General features: G+C 30.4%; 1 pseudogene; it reads left to right on the top strand.

Annotated features, from left to right (window-relative positions):
* LOC142330945 (T-complex protein 1 subunit beta-like) overlaps positions 1-17,108 on the top strand; it is a 53,444-nt pseudogene that overhangs the window by 11,861 nt on the left and 24,475 nt on the right.

The following is a 17,108-nucleotide window of genomic DNA, read 5'->3' as shown; positions in this document are numbered from 1 at the left end:
TACTGATTAATGCAATGTATGATAATTTGATTAAAGTATGACTAAAAAGTATTAAGCAACTTTTTAAAAAAATTTTGTAATATTACTTATAATAATAATTTAATTAGAATATTTTGATCATAGCATGTGAGTCAAATAATGACGGAGTTTCAAACAGTGGTAGTATTGCAACAAATTATGACAGAAACATGAAGTATATGTCAAAATATGTTAAACTCTCCAAGAACCTTATCTGTTTATTAGATCTGGATATGAACTCCAGTAGTTGCCTTGCAGACATCAAGATCATTTTCAACTTCTTGGTATACAAGGCAGAGAACTGGTTGACATTAAAATAGCTCTGGTGATTCCTTCTTTTAAATGGTGCACTTTTTTTTTATTGGAATAAAGAACCGCTCTTGTTTTGCATAACTCCATAAATAGAAATTCAAAGGGATAAGATCTAGAGACTTTGCTGAGGAAATGTTTAAGATAATTCCACATGAATGTGACAAAATGTGGAGGAGCTTCATCTAACTGGAGAATGAAATTCTCTGGCATTTAGAGCACTGCATACTCTTCTGAAATATCCAGAAAGTTTCTTGCTTTCTGTTATAGTTTTTAACAAAAACAAAATGAACAGTGTCTCATTCATTCAACTGCGCATCACACATTAACTTTCTGCTATCATGTTGATGTTCTATAATGACATTTTGAGGTTCAATTTTGCATATTTTAAAAATAGTTTAATTTTATCCTGTGGATAAATTTATATAAACCTGAATTTTATATCTGGTAAAGCATAGTTCGTGGCCATTGACCTTGTAACACAACATTGTGTGCTGGTACCAAAACTTATTTCCATATTGAAAACTGAGATAGTTTCTCCTCCTTTTAACTTAAACTTCATGTCCCTGTCATGTTTTATTGCCAAGTTTTGACCAATTGGTATCCCACTACTATTACAGATGGCCTTGGATATATAATTTTGATTTGGTGTTATAAAATTGCAATTTTTTAATTTGAATTTCTTTTATGATTTTTGATATTTGTGTATTCATGGTTGAGTACAGTTCACACTACTTGTTCAGACAGCACTGCTGTCTGGCACAATGTGATGTTAAATATTAGTTTTTCCTTCTTTTCAACATAATTTGTTTGTATTTTATTAAATATATGTTTATTGTTTATTAATTATTAGTGCGTAACATGCAACCATATGATATGGCCTAGTCACCAAGCTTGTTGGATTCAATCTTATTACATTATCGTAAGATGTGTTAACTTATGGCGGGCAAAATGTTGAGACACAGCTGCTGGCAATTAACTCTGCCCCATCTACACTATATAAGCCAGCTCAATACTAGAATCTGCCAGTCTCTCCTTGTCCAGTCTCATCTTGTCTAGCAAGTCTCAATCTATCATTTGAAGACTCATATCGTTCGGTCAAAATTTACACATCATACAGTAGACATGTATATGCATTAAATTATGTATTTTTTTTCAACAATGTAATACAGATTAAATAAAATAATGAACATGTTAATATATCAGTATATCAATTTTTAATTCAAATCGGTATTTGTTTTATTTACAGTCCACTTAACATAAACAAAACACTAGCTGTTAAGAGAGCTGGACAGAATTTTATAGTATCATTTTCATGTAATTAAAACCAAGATTAATGTAAAAAAATTATATTTAAAATTACTCTCAATCGAAAGGAAACTTGGTGGTTGATTACCTGCATAAAAATTCAATCAACTTCTGTAACTTCTATGTTTGAAGTCACAGAAGAGGTTGAGTACATATTTTGCTCCAAGATTCACTGATATTCTGTCTTATTTGTGGTACATATTTATTATACTTTAATGGTATTTAGGTACCAATCATACTTACAAATTTTAAAACACAAAGTGCCGATGTGAATAAAAGATAATTTCATTTACTTAATCTACATGTCAACTATTTCACTTTACATGGCTTGAAATTCTTTTTAGTGAAATAAATACATAATATGGGTCCGATTAATTACATTGTTTTAAAGGAGTTTGTTGTTTTTACAGAATATCATTATACTTAATGAGGTTTATCACAATAATGGGATTTTCTGTAACTGTTTATTGGGTGTACTAAAAAGGAGTATCAGGGTTTAAATTGTTATACATTCGAATGAAGTGTTAATTTAAGGTTTGAATCAAACCAAAAGAGACAGTTTTAGTTACATGCATGGCCATAGATTGATTCCCTATTTTTACACTTGACTGTCCCACTAGCAAAGATGTGACTCCTGAACAGAAAGCCGTTTGTATTTTACAGGGTTGTGAAATTTAAACCTGTAGTTACAGTTCAACTTACATCCTGGACAGTTTACAGTTATTAAAGGCTTTGAAGCCCACCATCTATGCTGTGCATGCTATCTTCACAATAAAAGTGTTGCAGCATGAAATTACGACTTTCTTGATCATATTGTGTATAGTAATGAATCAGTATTTCATCTTAGTGAAAAAGTTAACTCGTATAATGTCAATATCTGGGGGTCAGAAAATCCATGTGAACTCTTACAATATTCAAGGGATTTTCTAAAATTAATTGTTTTAGGTTCAATGTTCCAATGCAAATTTATGGGCTTTTCTTTTTTGCTGAAGCAAGAGTAATAGAAATTGCTTATTTGGAAATTCTGTATATATAGCTCTTTCCTCGGTTATAAGATGGATCAGAGAATTTCATTTGCAACAGGATTGTACGCATCCTCACTGGCATAACCGTGCATGGGATTGGTTGAATGATGTTTTCCTTGCTGCTGGATTGCTTGGCATGGATATGATGACAGAGTTTGCGGCGGTCTCCAAGGTCATCCAATTTGACTCCGTGATTTTTTTCCTTTGGTGTTTTATAAAGGATCTTGTGTATGTACTGATCTACCCATTTTGAGGCTAGGAATGAAACATTTGTGCATTTGTTAATTCCAGACTTGCTGTTGAAAAACAAGATGAACTCTTGTGTTGAATGGATGTATGCTGTGTAACAAAAGTTGTGCTCACATTGAACAAAATTGTGTGTGTGGAGTATTTTTCTGTAATATGTTTTTTCCCTTGAATAGCTGCTGAACTTCTTCAAGAAGCCGAAAAACTTATTGATCAAAAAATTCATCCACAGACCATAATTGCTGGTTGGAGACGTGCTACTGAAGTTGCCCGAAATGCCTTGATGAATGCTTCATTAGATCACAGGTAAGTGATGTTTGTTTATATGTTTACGTAGGTAGATTTTACCTTTATAAAGACAGGTTCTAGTATATTACTAAGTATTTTTTAGTTGGTACAATTATTAAAATCATTTATTTCTTTCATTTACAGATAGCATAATTACAACCAGGCATATTGTTTCTTCTAGGTTTAGAACCCAAATCACTTCCTTTTACTTAAATTCAATTCAATTTTATTTCCTCTTTTTAAATACATAGAAACACACATAATATTAGAATACAAGAAATAATACCTGCAAAGTAAAAACTGAGCGCTGGTATGAGTTACAAAAATTTACGTTAAGAATATACTGTTATATAATATAATTAAAGTTAAAAAAAAATATTGTGTGTACTTATATATGCACGTAAGAAGTTATATTTCTTTGGCATGAATAAAAAAAATTTTTTATACATTCAAACAAATTTGAACAGAGTCAAACGATCGATAGAAGACATTATATACCATGAATAAAAGTTTGAATAAATAACACTTAAATTAAATAAAATAATATTTATTTTATACAGTTTAAAAATTATTGAAGTATTCGTTGTCATATAAAACAAAGCTCATCGAATTTATTTTGATTAGTTTAGTTCCATTAATTCTTCGGATGACGATTGATTAGGAACAAGGTTTATCAGTGGCTTATGATATGAAAAATATGATACATGTAGTTTTATTTTATAGTAGTGTATTTTTTTCAAAAATTTTGTTTTTGGTAAATTTAAAATTATTTATGCAAAATCAAGAATTTATCTGATGTGTGCTATTATTTTCTGTCATTAAAAAATATAATTTTGCTCATAAAAATAATACTTACATAAATATAACCTCAGAGCTTGATAATACAATTTTCACAAAAAAATTATATATATATGCTGCAATATGAATAAAGTTTTATGAATATGAACAACAGTATTCACAGTTTAAAATATCCGTCTTCAGAAATCCGTGTTTTAAATATATGTTTATTACAACTCGGTATCTGTTATATTTACAACACTTGCTAATCACTTAATTGCATTGAACAACTGACTGAATTAGACACTACATGCATGTGCATGCAAACTGATCCACTTGGTCTTGTGCAATCTTCATGGTGTGTTACATCGGCACGCACAACTTGCTGAAAATACAAGGATCAGTTTCTTCTAACGCGCCAAAAGAAGAATAACTTCAAAAAAATAAAATTAATAAAAGATGTACTCATAAAAATACAATAGTACAAAAAACAAAACACCCGATAAATCAGAAAGTCAATACAGTATACTAATAATAATTCACAGTAAACAATATCTATTGAAAAAAAACTATACTTTAAAAGAGCCTCTCTGTGATGCAATTCGATACAGTCCATTTTATCATATAATTATTTTTTTATTAAGATGCATATATGAAATTATTAGGGATGAAATTAATTTATTACAAATGCGGTGAATTGTCTTCTACAAATGTTTAAATTAGTATGACATACTTCAAAATATTACTTCCCTGGTGAATAATACTCCTTTCTTGGGGTACCTGGTTTTTTGGCAAATGTCTACATTTTGTGGTCCAGCTAGTTCATTTAGACCAAAACACCATGTATATGTATGTTGTATAAGGTCAAATTTTATATCTCAGGATTGACCCAACCGATTTTCTTCAAATTTAGCTCAAATATTTCTGTATATGGGATATTGATCATATTAATTTTTTCAAATTTCATTAGTGGGTGGAGGATATTGTGAAAAAAACCAATTTTGCTCTTTTCAGACATTTTAGAGAAACTTTTATTATCCAAAAAGGATTTTTTCAAAAAAGTCAATCCTCACCTCTTAAATTTGAAATATTTTAAAAATTTTTAGTTGTTGATCTTTTACTCTATCCCCCTTCAGTTTAAATATTTTTCAAAATCTTTATTTGAAAGTTTATTCTCTTCTGTAAAACTATCGAGAAATGTCTACAAGTCTTAAATTATAGAACCAAAACCAAAAAGGCAGAAAAATGTTTTAAAAAATTTTGTTTTTCTTAGTTTAGCCTTTATTGAAGCAGATGCTAGATGTAGAGAATAAACTCTACTTAAGCAAATTTGTTAACTTTAACCTATATGAATATTTATAGAAAATTTATGTTTTTTTTTATTTTCTTCTTCATGTCTAAAAAAATATATATTTGTTTTTTGTTGTTTGGCCCCTTTTAATGTATTTTTATTATTAAAAAGATTTTGCATATTTTTCTTCATCACTTAAAGTAACATTGGCACCTACATTATATTTTGGACCCAAAATTAGTAGAAGTAATTTTTCTTTCATAAAATATTTTTTTTTTACTTTCATAAAAGTTATACTTTTTTCTCAATAATTTTAATCAATTCTTTTAAATTAATTTTTTTTTGTTAGGAATCATGTCTTTATAAATTAATTTTTCCTTAGTTTTCCTCATAGAGTAAGGAACCCCTAAATTCAACAATTTTTTATTTAAAATTTGGGAATTTTGTCATGCTTAAATTTTATTTGGTTGATCATGGCTTGACCGACGTAGCCAGAAGTCATGCAATACTTTGCCACCTTTTTTTTTTAGAATTGCTGTAAAAATTTAATATGTGTGTACCAGTGTTATTTTAAACTCAAAACCCATGGTTATTGAATTGTGCGTGCGTAACAGTGATATTTTACCAACTTTTCTTTAGACCTGAAAATTGTTGTTAGGTTTAAATTTATCTAGATAACTCTGTTATAGGATGAGATGTTGAGTGCCACTTGATCTGACAAACCAGATTTTTAATTTTTTTAATAGTAATAATGTGGATAAAACAGGAGGTGGTTTATTAACATTTGTACATTGTATCATACAAAAAGCCATAAGTGTGTTCAGTGCCATTGGCCTCCTGAATGAGAATGTCTGTTCCATAGGGCCACACACACCATTTGGTGCTGACTGGATTTAATGGTTTTGAAGTAGTCGATGTTAGTTTATGTGTAATGTAATTTACTTTATTATGAATATTGCTAGCATACCCCATTGTGACTTTGCCTACAATATAGATGTAGCTTCACTCGCAATGCTTTTTTAATAATAGCAAACTTATTTTTTTATAAATAAAAAAATATTTATTCAACATATCATATTCAGATTTTCATTAAATCCTGATAAAACTGTAAATAAAAATTTTTAAGGAAAAATACTGAAGGATTATACGATAAACAATGAATTGTTGCCCAAAACTTAAATAAAGGAAAACAAAAAAAGGAAGATAAGAGAATTGAACAATATTTGTTAGACCAATACATTTTATGAATGAATTAAAATAGTTCAATATAAAAGTCCAATAAAGATAAACAAAAAATTTATTACAAGCCCAAATCTAGCATCCCCATCACGACTTCACACGTGCTCTATGGTTACTTGCGCTTGCTGTCACAAATCAGAGGGTCATGCCTTGCTTTGCTCTCCCTTTCCATTTTCTCTTGTTTCCCTTTCCTTCTCCCGCTTACTTCCCTTTCTCCTTCCTTTCCACCCATTTCCCTTTCATCCTTCCTCTTCTTTTTTCCATTTCCTTTTCCTCATTTTCCCCTTTTTTCAATTTTTTCCTTCTTCCCTTTTTACCCTCTTCCTTTATACATTTTTTGATTTTTCCCTTTCTCCCTTCTTCCTCGTGTGTAAATCAGTCCAGTAGTTTTTTAGTCTATAGCGAACATAAATATCAGAAACATTGCAATGGAATCGTAAAATATTTGGTATAGCGTATGTTGCTTTTACGACCAACAGATATAGCGCTGTTATTAAAAAAAACATGTTTTTTTTATCAGTTTGAACCCTTAAAATCAAAATTTTGCAAAATCCTTTCTTAGTGCATGCCCACTTAAATATCTAAGTAATATCAGGGTTCTAAGGTACCCTGAAAATTTCAAGTCTATTTTAATACCAAATCATTTTCAGTTTCAACCAAGTTACCAATTTCGTTAATTCCAAGTTACCATTTTCAGTTACCAAGTCATTTTCAGTTTCATTGTGTACAGTTTGCACAGTTAAGTGTCAGTAAGATTTTCTTTTATCTTCACATCATTTTCACTATATGATGTGACATCACTGTCATCTAAATATTTATATTCACTTTCGACACTAAATTCACTGTTACTGCTCTCATTTTCCAAAATATATTTTAGTTCGTCTGCGGATAATTTGTTTTTAACATTAAATTGTTGTCTCTTTTGACAGAGACAAATCCAGAATTTCACAATTGGTCATTACGAAAATAATGAAAAAACCTGGGGACCACAAGCAATTTTATAGCACTAAGTATTTAACTTGCACACCACATAAATCTTAACAGCTGAACTGAAAGGCTAGCATAAGTAAAATGCATTCCATATTACTTATGCATAGACTGCTAGATGGTGCCGACAGCCCCTGTTATAACTGTCTTAACAGCCATGGGGCTCAACGTTAAACAGTGTGTCATATTTTAAAGTATTATTTTTCTGTATAAAATTAGCCACACAGTTCCCAAGAGTTAAATTTGGAAAAAAAGTCTGTTTACTTTGCTGTTTCATTTATCAGAAGTAGATAAACTATTTTTTAGGTATTGCTCATTTAATAAAATTCATTTATCACCCAATGATCTTCCTCTTCCTGATTTTACAGTAATTTCTACATTTGTAAATAATAATTTCAAAAGATGTATTTTATATTTTAGTTCCTTATTAAACTATTACAAAGGAGTTTCTGCTTCAGTGATTTTGTTTATTACTTCAATTTTATAATGTTTTATTGCTTATACAGGAATAAGCATGACTGATGTAAATTGTTTTAATGAACTTTCAGTATTTTAACTAATCAGTGATTCTATATGATGAAATCATAGCAGTCTATTTCTTCTTAATTTGAAACAATAATCAGTGGGCCAAATTCCTCGTAATGAAACCTATATTTTTAGCTGTTACTCATGCTGGATAGAATTTTAAAAAACGTAATAGGATGTAAATAATTCTTCTTAAAAAGTAAAATAGATTACATGCATCGAAATGAAAAAAATAATAGTTTTTTAATTACCTAAATTTTGACTTATTGATGTCAGCTCTCAATTAAAAACAAACAATACCAACATTGTATTGCTCCCTTAATTTAGGAGTCAAAATTTAGAGTGATAAAAGTATTTTGGTAGAATTTTTTTACATCTTTAAAGTTTATTGCATAGTTTGCATATTTAATTTTGTTTTTATATAAAATTTGGTTAGACGTGTAAAAACTGTGTGACAAAACTGTGTTCTTAGTGTCACAAAAGTTTTGTGACGATAAAAAAAGGAGTACTGAGAACTGATATGAAGAGACTTGTATCAAGTTCAAGTAAGGCTCTCTGGAATCTAGGAATATCAAGCATTATTTCACTACATTTTGATAGAAATAAGAAATTCAGATAAATTAAGTTAAGAGACTGCTAATGAACATGAACTAAGACTGACTAGAATGTGAGAATATGAATTGTTGATTTACTCTTAGTTTTTTCACCAGTTTTGTTGAATTTTCAAAATATTTTGAACTGCGAGTCATATTTGTTGTATTATTAGGAAATGAGCAATAAATTTTATAAGTAATGATGACCGAAGAAACAATTGTTAAAAATACCTTAAAAAAATAACAATATTGGTATTAAAATTTATTTTTTAATAAAAAAGGATCTTTGAATTATTGAGATTTAAAAATATTATCCTTAGTCCTTAGTTAACATAGTCAAAATTTACATCAGAATCACAAAAGGAATTAATTACACAGGTCAATAAAGGTTAAGGTTCACTTAATTTAAAAACTGTTACAACAGGTCATATGCTAAACGTATTAGGAAGTAAAAAGTGTTGTCTAAATTATTTTTCCTTTAGTTGATATCAAATTTAACTTCATATATGCTGCATTCTCTTTGTACAAATGGTTTTTTTCATAATACTGTTTATGTTGATTGAATTATGTAACTTTCTAAATTGATTATTATTAAGGTTTAGTGTAATGTAAGTTTCTTTGTTATGGAAGTAAAATTTAAAGCTTGCTTTCATATAATTTTCCTATTAGAAAAGATTTTTTTTTATAAGTAGTTATTTGTTTAATGTACTTTTACAGTTTTCCCTTATATATTTAAGAAATTTACTTTATAATGAGAAAAGTATTTCCAGTTCAGAATTTACTCCTTGGATATATTTTTATCAATGAAATATTGACTATTGGTGCCTCATGGTGATACTGATGAAAAAAAATTGTGGCATAAGGTCACCGTTAACAGAAAAAAATTGTATCTAAATGAGCTAAAGTAAGATGTTAATAATTTCAATAATATGATTTTTTTATACATAAAAATATATTTTAAATAAGTTCATTTTTTTCTAGTGGTGATGAAGCAACTTTCCGTGAAGATTTACTTAATATTGCTCGTACGACATTAAGTTCAAAAATTTTATCACAGTATAAAGAACATTTTTCAAAATTAGCAGTAGATCCTGTTCTTCGCCTTAAAGGATCCGGTAATCTTTCAGCTATTCAAATTATACGTAAAAAAGGTGGAACTTTAGAAGATTCATTTTTGGATGATGGTAATTTTTTACAGTTTTATTAACAATTTATATATATTTATAGAATTACATTGAAAAAACACTTTGGTGTGCTATTAATGCAGCATTCTGTTCCTAATAAAATAGATTAAAAAAAAGTCCACAAGTTAATCATTACAGGATTAAAAATGTCAGTTGTTTTTTTCCTTGAATAAATTGAGGAATTTTTAAAGACAAAATCTTAAATATTCTCATTTCTCAAATAAATAAATGTTTTATATTTATATAAAAAAACTGAAAGCATAGATTTTGGTAAAGATAAAGAAGTGTAAAAAAAAAGGAATAGAAATTTTAAACATAAAATTGGGAATCAATAAAAAAGTAAAAGAAATCTGTGAAAGGAGGGATTTCTATGAAGAATAAGCTTCAAAACAAAACAGAGTAATGAGAGAAGAATTCAGGAAACAAACTAGTGGGAAAGGAAAAGGGGATTGGTAAAATGGAACTTTGTGGTTCATAAACTTTCTTATAAATTACTATTCTGTTTTTGCAGTTCCAGTTACCATTAATATGGCAAAGAGACTTCTTATCAACTGTGATGATACCAATTGAGAAAAAATATTTATATAATCAAGTGTGAGGAATTCAGAATCCTAAAGTTTGTTGTTTCATACAACTAAAGTGCTTCTGAGGGTTTTGAACAGAAGGATATGCAGCAGACTTTTCAAATCTGGTGGTGAAGAACAGTTTGCTTTTCAGGAGGGAAGGGATACATGAGATACATTGGATTACTGAAAACTGTTGGTGAAAGGTACATTGTGAAAGGAAGAGATGTATATATAGTTTTTGTAGGCTCTTGAAAATTTTTTCGACAGAGTAGAATGGATAAACTAGTGACCATTATAAAAAATAAAGATGTTGACTGGAAGGAAAGATTTACCTTGAACAAAAAGTGAAAGATCAAGTAGGAAATGACTTAGGGAAGAAGACAAGTTTGGAAGAGGTGTTAGACAGGTGTGTTGTTTTTCATCTGTTGTACCCTGTTAACATTTACGTTGAGGAGATCATAGGAAAGTGCAAGAAAGGAAAGGGTATATGTTTTTGTGGGAAGAGTAGATTTGCTGATGACATAGTATGCTAGCAGAAAATATCAAGACATTTGCAGGATTGCTGGAGAACTTTGATAGAATGGGTAAGGACTTTGGTATGAAAATCAGTAATAAGAAAACTAAATCTATGATGATCGATAAAGAAAAAAAAAGAATGTTAGTTAACCTAGAAGGAGAGAGATTGAACAGGTGGAGTTCTTTAAATATCTTGGATGCATTGTCTGTGATGATGTGAGATACACAAAGGAAATAAAAACTAGAATTACAGTGGGAAATGAAGCTTTCAATAGGAAGTGTTGCTTGTTGTGTAGCTTGATAAACATCTGAGAAAAAGACTTGCCAAATATTTTGTATGGAGTATAGCATTATATGGGGCTGAGACAGGGACTTTTTGCAGCGAAGAGGAAAGTGCTTGATATTAAGGTAGAAAGAAGTTATGTTCATACAAAAAGGATAGCTGAAAATAGAAAAGAACAGCGAGCTAATGCTGTGTAAGGACCTACTTAATAGTAGAACACTGATGATGATGATGATTTTAATGATATATATAATATTTTGTCCTTATGAAGTAGCTCTGATATCATATCATGTTAGATTAAATACTCATGTAATATGAATTAAATTTTCTCTGTTTTTGAAATTTATTTTGACAAAATTTTTGAATTTTTTCAAAATATGATGTCTGTGTATTACTAATATAAAATAATAATTGATAATGCTAATGCTACAGTGGTCATTTATTTCTACTTTTTTGTTTTATTTAGGATTTTTATTGGATAAGAAAGTTGGTCAGCATCAGCCAAAACGTTTTGAAAATGCAAAAATATTAATTGCCAACACACCTATGGATACTGATAAGATTAAGGTGTTTGGTTCTCGTGTACGTGTTGATTCTATGGCTAAAATTGCTTATATTAGAAGTGGCTGAAAAGGAGAAGATGAAAGATAAAGTGGAAAAGATTCTTAACAGGTACATTGCTGTTGTTTCTTACTAGTAATTAGTTTCATTGATATTCATATAATTGCATTTATTGATAAATTTAATTATTTTTTTTTTTTTTACTATTATTACTTTATTTAATGTTCATTTGTAGGCAACTTATATACAATTATCCTGAACAACTGTTTGCTGATGCTGGTGTAATGGCTATTGAGCATGCTGATTTTGATGGTATTGAACGCCTTGCATTAGTCACTGGTGGTGAAATTGTTTCTACTTTTGATTTCCCAGATAAAGTTAAATTAGGTCATTGTGATGTTATTGAAGAGGTATGTTGTTTAGTGATAACATTTTATTTTATATTTTCTAACAAATTTTACTGCATAGATATCATTAATATATGTACTGTATTAATTATAATGTTTATAAATTATTAGATCATTTTTAAATTACTAAAAAAAATAGATTAAAGAATTTGTGAAATATTGCCGAATTTTTAAAAAATTATAAATGGATGTATGATAAAAAATAGAGAAAAATCTAGAATTATTAGAAATAAATAATAGTAATGAAATTTAATGTTAGGGAAAACATTATTCTTGATGAATATATTTGAGGGCAAGGTTTTGGGTTAAAAACCTAGAGGTAGACAGAGAGCAACCATCATCAATATTGTTAAAGAAGAGATGGGCCTTGGTTTGTATAATGACTTGAAAAGAGAAGTGGAGATGAGTGACGTGGCTAAATCGAGAAGGCGAAGCCTTTATTGAATGATGATGACTGTGTTCTTGGTTCATAGTGGTTTTTCAGCATCCCACGTGTTCATCATCTTGAATATTCAACAGTGTTTAAATTCAGCAACCAACTTTTTTGCTGTTGAAAATGAAGGAGGAAGAATCCTCTGAAGTGGAATTTTTTATCCATTTTTTTAGAAAATATCAAAACTTGTTTATATTGTTTGATTGCCATAAATGAGCAATTATATACAAGCATCTGAAACTTAATAGCATGCCACCTTAAAATCTTATTCTTAACATATATCAAAGTCATTTTGTCATACTTGCTCCATTTCTGTGTCAGGCCGAGAACTTTCTGAACATCCCTATTATATGCGTATCTGTGACTCAACATGATCTGTACCTTCTCATTACTTTTTTGCTGATCATGGAATAGAAATATTGTTAAACACCTGATTCCCTGGTGTTTGAAGATGACTTGATGGTAGACTAATGATACTATTTCATTCAATAGGCAGACATATGCTTGATCTTGGCAACATGACGTTGTTGGTATTATAGTTCATTGCATTACAGTTACCTGTATTTTTAGTCGCTACTGAAATAACAGATATATTGTGGCATTTCTACCCAGGATTTATTTCTACCCTGTGACAAATTCAATAATCCAAATTTTCAATTTATGAAAAGAACCTATACTGCAATATAATTAGTAATATTCATATAAGGTTTTATTTTAAATTTAAAGAATGACTTTAGATTCTAAAGATTTTCAGATGTACAGATTTTGTACATTTTTAAACATGTATCCATTCAAATACACCTACTTAAACAAATTTTTTTTAAATTTGAATTATGTCTGTTTTGTAATATGAATGCGTAAATTAAAAAAAATATCAATTAAGCAGAATATTAAATATGCAGAAGATACTAATATATAATTAAAATGTTGTATGTGGGTTTTTTTCTTTCAGATAATGATTGGTGAAGATACTTTGTTGAGATTTGGTGGTGTACCTTTGGGTGAAGCTTGCAGTATTGTAATACGTGGTGTTACTAAGCAAATCATCGATGAAGCTGACAGATCATTGCATGATGCTTTATGTGTTTTAGCAGCAACTGTACGTGAAACAAGAGTTGTTTATGGAGGAGGTCAGCATTATTTTTACATTAACAGAAAATATATTTCGTAAAATACTTTTATGATAGTGATGCATGTTTGTGATATGAACATGATATTATGCTTTTATGATTGGTGTCAATGTAAGAAATGAGCACCAAGTTTGTTTAGATACACTGTTTTGTTGCTGCCACTTAGTGTAGTACTATCTGAGTGTGGCTGGTGTTGCTTTTCACATTTGTTACTTTTTATGATTATACTTTGAACGATGTTGTAAAACTGTTTGTTACGACTTCAGCTGGAATTACATTATTAAAAAAAAAAAAAAAACAGCAGTTGATGAAAGCTATATACGTTTAACTTAAAACATCTTGATGTTTGTTACATTAAAAGATTTGGTTCAATCCCTCTTAAAACTAATCATTCTGTATATTATCTAACTTTAAGTTTTCTTAATATTGTTTAATGTATTTTAACTTTTTGCAGGTTGTAGTGAAATGTTAATGGCTTGTGCTGTACAGAGTGAGGCTACCCAAACACCCGGCAAAGAAGCTGTTGCTATGGAAGCATTCGCAAGAGCATTACAGATGTTACCTATTATTATTGCTGATAATGCTGGTTATGATTCTGCACAATTAATAAGCGAGTTGCGTGCTGCACATACACAAGGAAATGAAACATATGGATTAAGTAAGATACTTAATAATGTTGCAATTACAATATTTATAAATTAACAATAATAATGAACATTTGTTAAAGAAAAGTAACAGAATTATTTATTTCAATATTTAAAAAAAAAGTTCTATAACAGAAACTTCAATCTTGATACCAAGAAAGTTCCGTAGCATTAAGAATCGTAGGAAAGTTTAAAATTCCAAAAAAAACCTCCTAGAGAGCTGACAAGGGTGATTTGAAAAAGCGACTTGAAAATAAAGAAACAGTTACCATTTGTCAATCAATTCACAATATCTCCTGATTAAATTGTTTGATTATAGTCGGCTACAGAGCGTAGCCAGCGGTTTATTTCAAAGAAGGCAGGCCTTCTTACCTCCGGGCGTATGCGGGAAATTGAAGACCAAGGTTTTGATTCTTGGCAAGCTAGGTGGGCTGATTCTTCTACTGGCCAACGGGCATGGTTATCCTTGTCCCGGGGGGTGCGGTCGCGCTTCGACGGGAGCATTTTGTGAGCTAACGACATTGAGCAGCGCTTCAAATGAGCACAAGTACGGTAAGACGAATTCCGCATACATACCTGCATTTCCATCCTTACAAGATAGCCGTCGTGCAGCAGTTAAACGAGCAAAATTTCACGCAGCGATTACAATTTTGTCGACAAATGCTTACCGTTTTTGAAGAAAATGAAAATTTGTTATTGTTAATGAGTGACGAAGACCATTTTCATCTGAATGGCTTCGTCAACAAACAGAATTGCCAGTATCGGGCAGAAAGAAACCCGCATCAGCTTCATGAGAGACCTCTTCATAGCCCAAAGGTGACTGTCTGGTGTGCAATAGAAAAGGTCGGTGTTATTGGACCATATTTTTTTGAAGAAAATGACGCTGCCGTAACTGTAACAGCCGATCATTACATTACGATGTTGAATATGTTTTTCATCCCTGAGTTACAAAACTGGGGAATCGATTTTCAAAATGTGTTATTCCAGCAGGATGGAGCTACAGCACACACAGCAAGGGCAACGATGGCTATTCTCCATAACTTGTTTCCGGGACGGATCGTTTCCAGATTCGGCAACATTCCTTGGCCCCCTCGGTCCCCTGACTTGAGTAGTTGTGATTTTTTTCTGTGGGGGTTTCTGAAATCGCATGTGTTTGACAATAAACCGTGTACATTAGAGGACCTAGAGATCGCAATTTGTCATCACGTCACCCAGATTGATGTAGACATGCTGCAAAGAATTGAGGCCAGTTACCGTGAAAGGCTGCAACAATGTATTGCCCAAAATGGACATCACTTGCTGGACATAATTTTTCGTTCATGAGTAAGTAACAAATACTTTGATTTAACAAGTGTTTCAGTACCAATAAAACTTTTTTAAAGTAAATATTCAATTTTTTATGATTATTTTAAAAACATCCGGTTCCTGTGAATGACCCTGTACAATATATTGGTTAAACCACTTAAAACTGAATCAAGGTAGCTTGAATTACAGTTATTGAGTATCGCCTTTAATGCTGCTGCTATACTAGTGCCATTTTTGATTGTGTATATTATTTCTCTCATCTGTTGTCAGTTGTAAGCTGTTCGTGCTTCAGTGCAATATATTTTTGTTTTTCTAAAATGCCTTAATTCAGTTGAGTTAAAGGATTGCTACAGTAGAAGAATATATACGTTCTAGATTTTTTCAAGGAATGTGTCTAATATTTACAAAAAATATTCAGGATTCCAACAAAGAATAGCATATACAATTTGGTTAAAAATTGATTACAACAGGGTCTACACCTATGTAGAATAGCGTACACCTTCCATTAGGACTACAGAGATTGTAGCCAATATATAAAGAAAAATCTCTGCTAGTTTGAAAAAATCAATACATAAGTTAACATAACAAAGTGATGTAAAATGTGTATCTTACCATAAGATTCTTCATGACTTAAATTAATAACCATATCATGTGACAACGTTAGAAAATAAACTGTCTGGAACATCTTATTGTTTGTGACTGGCTTCTCAATAATATTGTTGATGGACAGACAGACCCATTGCTTATTTCATATCAGATGAGGCATAGTTTCATTTATCTGGGCATGTTAATTTACACAACACCAGGAATTGGATGACTGAAAATCCTCACTGGATGTTTGAGCATTCACTTCATGGTGAAAAAATTAGTATATGGTGTGCTGTTTCTGATAATCACAGTGGGATCAATATTTTTTCAGTACAGAAGTGTACCATATAATTTTAAAAGAATTCTACTGTTCAGTTAACAAATTGAGGAAAAGAGTACAGCTTCTTTCAAGACTGAATTCTTTGAACAAGTTGAAACAGTGTGTCATACATCAAACAATTCACTACCTGCATTCATTTGGCTTTTACATTAGAACAAACCGTCGGCAGAGGGTGGCCTTCATGTTCCCCAGGATTCTTTCCTTTGAAGCATGTAATTTGTGGGAATCCCCTTAGTATTGATGAACTGAAGACAAACATTCATCAAGAAATCAATGGTATTGACTACAATGATTTACATCAATAGGGTCATTTGAGCACAAAAGGGCATTACTGCTCACTTCAAACATCTTTTGTAAAAATATGAAAAATTTGCTAATGTAAATACAAGAGCGGATCAACAAGTAACCTGTGCTGGGAATGAAAATGTAAGTTTTTGACAAAACTTTTATTTTTTCAACATAATCTCCTTTTAACAGAATACACTTTTCCCATTTTCCCTGCCATTTTTTAAGCCCTCAAAAAAATACGATTTGTCACACTCTTC

This window comes from Lycorma delicatula, chromosome 10, assembly GCF_047948215.1.
Source record: "Lycorma delicatula isolate Av1 chromosome 10, ASM4794821v1, whole genome shotgun sequence".
NCBI lineage: Eukaryota > Metazoa > Arthropoda > Insecta > Hemiptera > Fulgoridae > Lycorma > Lycorma delicatula.
The sequence above is the reverse complement of the archived record's forward strand: the minus strand, read 5'-3'. Positions and strand labels throughout refer to the sequence as shown.